Source organism: Papaver somniferum, chromosome 3 (genome assembly GCF_003573695.1).
Source record: "Papaver somniferum cultivar HN1 chromosome 3, ASM357369v1, whole genome shotgun sequence".
In the NCBI taxonomy this organism is placed as follows: domain Eukaryota; kingdom Viridiplantae; phylum Streptophyta; class Magnoliopsida; order Ranunculales; family Papaveraceae; genus Papaver; species Papaver somniferum.
In genome coordinates this window covers 182,239,135-182,244,782 of record NC_039360.1, presented here as the reverse complement: position 1 = coordinate 182,244,782, position 5,648 = coordinate 182,239,135, and positions in this window count along the sequence as shown.

Sequence of the window (5,648 nt, the reverse complement as noted above, 5' to 3'; positions counted from 1 at the left end):
TGGGTCGTAGCAACTCTTAGTTGTGGGTGAGATCAGCTAAGGGAATCAATTGCGTAGTATCCTGCTGGGATTAGAGACGTAAGGAGCGCAACTATACCTTGAATCAATATGAGAATGATTAGGGTTCAACTACAGTCCATACCGAAGTTAGTTTGTAGTTGGCTAGTGTTTGTAGCGGCTTAATACAATGTGGTGTTCAATCTGGACTAGGTCCCGAGATTTTTATGCATTTGCGGTTTCCTCGTTAACAAAACTTATGGTGTCTGTGTTATTTCTATTCCGCATTATATTTTGTTATATAATTGAAATATCACAGGTTGTGCGTTGTATCGATGAATTGTGAAATCCAACCTTTGGTTTTATTGAAAATTGATTGATCCTTGGATATTGGTCTTTGGTACCATCCAAGTTTATATCTCTAGTATTTGATAAAGACTCGCAGATTGCTTGAGTAAAGATCAAATCGAGAGATAGAGATATTAACTCCTTGATATACTTTTTATTAAGATTGAGTCTGACTGTCTAGTTGATTCTCTTAAAAGTATATTAGAGTTAGTCCATACAGATTGCTAATCGAAATATTGGGTGAGATTGTTGTACCCCGCATTTTCACTTTCCTCTCCTTTTTGAAATCATCATTTAAGATAATCAATTATTTGAAAAATTGTGTTTAGGAAAATTTATTTTAAAAATGATTATACCAAAATCATTTAGCAATTTATGATTATCTATAATCATAAATTTTACCAAACAAGGCATTAGATTTATATTTTCACTTTTCATTCTTCTTCTCCCAACTATTCTACGAGTTGAGCTTGAGTAACTGTGTGTGTTCTCGATCCAGATAAATCAAAGGCATAAAAAATAGTACATTAGATCGTATATGGAGTTGTATATTACAGAACAGTAGTTGAACAGAAAAAACACTTTACAGAGAAATATTATTCATAATTTACATTCAAACCCAAACTTAGATAAAAAAAAATACAAAATTAATTTAGGGGACCATGCATTTACAAAATCAATCACCCTTCTAAGCATAAAATAATAAAGAATATCCACCACCGCTTCCATTAGATCTTGTAGTTGATGAAAAACAATAAGAACTTATATCATTATAGTAGGGTAAAAACTGATTTTAGAGAAAAGAGTAAAAGTGGGTAGGTTGATGAGAAACTAGTTTAGACCCTAAACAAATGTACTCCATATGAGTACTTTAGATTCGAGAGAATATGTACAATTCTAGCCTAAACCGAGAAATGGCTGTTCCAGTCTTGCTTCAGTCACAAAATGAAGGAGAGGGTTGGTCTTAGGGAGGGAAGCAGAGAAGGTTTTGAGATCAGAGTGGTAGGCTCTGTGAGAGGTGAAGGTGTATGAACGTGTATCAAAAAGCAGATTCTGCTTGAAGGTTGTAAGCAGTGTGTTCTCTCTGTTCTCTAGTTACTTGCGTGTTGATGGTGATTGTTAGAGCATTGCTCAGTCGAACTCGCAAGCGTTGCTATCTCAAGCTTGTTTGGAAAATTTAGTTGTCAAAACTATTTGTCTTGATTTCTAGTCTACTTATAGCTAAGTCTCGGACTAGGATAGTTAAGTGTAGTTGAGCTCCAGACTCCATAGCGATCATCTTACGTAGACGAAGAACTACTCAAGGAACCAGTGGAACTTCATCCGACTAAAAGGTATGTGGAGACTTGAACTTATCTATCACTCAAAAGTCTATCTACTCTATCTCCTACTCTTGAGACAAAAGTCGTATAAGTATGATAGTTTTCATACATACACATTCGCTATTTCGAGCCGAGTTTACTCGCCTATTGTTTTCTCGAAATATGTGTTGGTAAGCTTTCGCTTTAACCATTTTTCATCTTTACCCGTGACGAAAGTCATAATGACGTTTCAATCTTGAAAATGGCTTTGATGATGATAGTTGTGAATAACGACTATTATAACATTATAGAAGAATGTTTCAATGACTGAAATGTAGAGTTGAGATTGCCATCTATGGATATAAGCATATATAGTGTGTTCGCACATTAGTGTATAAATCCATGTACCGGAAACCAAGTATGTGCATATGTGTGCATACGGTATTGGTGAAGGAGACAGGTTGGGTACGCGTACCCGTACGCGTACTGGCGGAACTTTTCCTCCCGGAAAATTCTGCTGAGTTTGGAGTTTACGAACTCATAAACCAGTCACCTTAGGTACGCGTACCCGTACGCGTACTAGCGGAACTTTTCTACCCGAAAAATTCTGCTGAGTTTGGAAACCAAAAACCAACTCAAATCCGGTAGCTAAGGTACGCATACCCGTACGCGTACCCAAGATGGTTATTTCTCAAATAGGTAGTTCATGAACTTAAAAACAATAAATTATAAGGAATGCAATCTTTGCAAACCGTGGCTATATTGTTCATGAATTGATTCAAATGAATCAAAACGATTTTGTTTCAATTGTGTCTGTGAATAAAAACCTAAGCAATTAAACAACTCTTCAACTAGTTCTTATGAGTCATTTGAACTAGTTATGAGAAAGATGAACACAATTAATATGGAAGTGCTCATATGGCTAACCATTGGTTAACTATTTGTGAACCAACTAAGTGTACACGTTTAGGTACGGTTACTCAAACCTAAACGAAATGCATTTTGTGTGTGACAAGCTAAGTTTCGATCTAACGGTTGAAAGATATTAGCTTGGTTGAATCAGGTTTTTCATCTAACGGTGAATATTGAATGTTTTGTTACTAAGCTAACATAGATTAAAAACCTTGATTTGAAAACTATATAAGGGAGAACACTAGGAACTGGAAAAACTAATCCCCACACCTCCTGTGTGATACAAGTTGGTTTTACTAGAGTCGATTCTCCTTTAACCTTAGGTTTCTTCTCGAGACCCTGTAGGTTAAAGACTTAAGGACTTCATTGGGATTGTGAAGCCAAACGAAACTATTTCTCTTGTAGTTGAGCGACCTGATCTTGCCATTTTCTATCGTACGAGTTCAATTGAATAATTGACTTGAGATTATATCTCCGATAGGCCAAAGATAAAAAGAAATCACAAACATCTTCGTCTCATCGTTTGTGATTCCACAATATTTTTTTTCGCTACTATACAATTAAGATTATTGTGAGGTGATTGATAATTCTAGGTTGTTCTTCGGGAATATAAGTCCGGGTTATTAATTAGTTCCTGTTCACCTTGATTTCTATCAAAAGACGGAACAAACTCTTAGGTTTGTCTGTGGGAGACAGATTTATCTATCATCGTAGACTTTTCTGTGTGATACAGATTTGTTTATTCAAGTCTTCGACTTTGGGTCGTAGAAACTCTTAGTTGTGGGTGAGATCAGCTAAGGGAATCAAGTGCATAGTATCCTGTTGGGATCATAGAGGTAAGGAGCGCAACTGTACCTTGAATCAGTGTGAGATTGATTAGGGTTCAAATACAGTCCAGACCGAAGTTAGTTTGTAGTAGGCTAGTGTCTGTAGCGGCTTAATACAGTGTGGTATTCAATATGGACTAGGTCCCGAGGTTTTTCTGCATTTGCGGTTTCCTCGTTAACAAAACTTCTGGTGTCTGTGTTATTTCTATTCCGCATTATATTTTCTTATACAATTGAAATATCACAGGTTGTGCGTTGTATCAATCAATTGTGAAATCCAACCTTTGGTTGTTGATTGGAAATTGATTGATCCTTGGATATTGGTCTTTGGTACCATCCAAGTTTATATCTTATGTATTTGATAAAGACTCACAAATTTCTATTTGTTTGAGTATAAATCAAATCGAGAGATAGAGATATTAAATCCTTGATATACTTTTTATTAAGATTGAGTCTGACTGTCTAGTTGATTCTCTTAAAAGTATATTAGAGTTAGTCCATAGAGATTGCTAATCGAAATATTGGGTGAGGTTGTTAGACCCCACATTTTCAGTGATGATTACCTCCTTCAAAAATAGATTAAAGAACCTATTTATACGTAACCATGCCTGTACACTGTGATCTCATAGGAAGTGGAAGTTGTGAAGGAGTGAGAAAGTGGAGATCGTGTGAAAGTGATGAAACCGTGTCCCTATCATGGAAGGAAGACTGGACGGTTGATGTCTCTACATGTAGGTCTTTCACAGAAGGCTAACAACACACGTTAGTTGCTGGAATGATCACGTATTCATTTCTTTATTTTTCATGACCACCTCTCACATGTCATGATGATGGGCCCACTCAACAACTACCACACTTCACGTCACTAGTCGTGACACGAATTACACTTATAACATGTCGACTTCATCTTGCAGGTGCGCCTTAGTCATGCAATTGACCTAGCTATTGAAGTCATGACTAAGTGTTATTTTCTACCAAAATATTCGAGACATCGAACATGTGACAAATGGGGGGATGTTCATCAAGGTATTGGTCTGGAGGTCTACAACAATGCGGTGTGCAATGCACCCATTATGAGAAAGCTTCAGGAAGGCGGACAGTTAAAGAGTGAAATATTTCGACCAATCACGCGCAAGCTATGCAACAAGTGTTCGTAAGTGACAAGTCAAGTCATAGGAACGGGGCTTTCCGTGAATGGTGCTCAAAATATAACACACGATACTTTAAATTAAATAATCAAATAATTACTTAAATATTCGATACATGTAGAGCATCGTTATTAAGCAAGCAACTCAAATAGTGTTCGATGCATGTAAAGCATCGTTTGTTCATAAGCATCTTGGATTTATCGCACACCTTATAGTTTATAAAAAAGTGACATGACCACCCTTCTTTGGTCGACCATTGGTGGCCACATACGTAGGTTATGGACTACGTGATTGGACCGTTGAGAAGGGGGACGACAGGTAGCAGCCACGACACTTCACTGGTCATATAATGATAAATCTACGCGGCCAAATTGGCCCGCTAAGTCGGACGACCAAGATGAATTTGAGACTGCCATGGACAGCCATTGACCTAATTAAGACTCTTATAGGCATCTCGACTAGCCTAATTTGGTTGATGATTTAGGGCGGAGCATGTAGGCTAGGAGTTCTCTTATTGGATGAAACAGTATAAGGGCTATAGGTATCTACCATGGAGCTTGCTCGGTCAAGCGTGGTAGGAGTTAGGCTTATTAAATCGACTTGCCAAGTTGTGTGGTCGTGATCATTCTGCGACTGACTTGGACGACCAAGATTTAATTCTTTATATAAAGAAGCAACTAGACTATCCTACTTTGCCAACGATTTAGAGTGGAACATGTAGGCTAGGAGTAATCTTATTGGTCGTGGGTGACCGGTCATCACAACAACACCTTATTTATCGAGCATGTAAGGGCTTAGCTAATTGAGCCGTCCAAGTTGTGGTCGTGATCAGTTTGCGTATGACTTGGGCGGCCAAGATTTATTCCTTAAGAAATTAAGCAGCTCGACCAACCTACTTTGACTAATAATTTAGAGCGGAGCATGTAGGCTAAGAGCAATGTGATCGGTCGATAAGAAAAAAGGGTGCAATGAGGCTAGCATGGAGTATGGATGGTCGGCCATGGGAGGCGCGAGCTAGTGCAGATCGACCGGCCAAGTGGCACGGTCGTGCTCCTTCCGTGACTGACCTAATCAGTCACGGTTTCCTCGTTATTTTCCAACTTCTGTTAGGATTT